The sequence below is a fragment of the Bison bison genome, unplaced genomic scaffold, assembly GCF_000754665.1.
Source record: "Bison bison bison isolate TAMUID 2011002044 unplaced genomic scaffold, Bison_UMD1.0 scf7180017863959, whole genome shotgun sequence".
NCBI classification, from domain to species: domain Eukaryota; kingdom Metazoa; phylum Chordata; class Mammalia; order Artiodactyla; family Bovidae; genus Bison; species Bison bison.
In genome coordinates, this window is record NW_011494531.1 from 485,040 (window position 1) to 485,383 (window position 344).

Consider the following 344-nt stretch of genomic DNA (forward strand, 5'->3'; position numbering starts at 1 on the left):
CTCAGCTTTCTTTATAGCCCAACTCTCATATCCATACGTGACTATTGGAAAAACCATAGCTTTGACTAGATGGACCTTTGTTGGCAAAGTAATGTCTCTGCTTTTTAATATGCTTTCTAGAATGGTCATAACTTTTCTTCCAAGGAGTAAGCGTCTTTTAATTTCATGGCTACAGTAACCATCTGCAGTGATTTTGGAGCCCCCCCAAAATAAAGTCTGCCACTGTTTCTATTGCTTCCCCATTGATTTGCCATGAAGTGATGGGACCAGATGACATGATCTTCGTTTTCTGAATGTTGAGCTTTAAGCCAACTTTTTCACTCTCCTCTTTCACTTTCATCAAG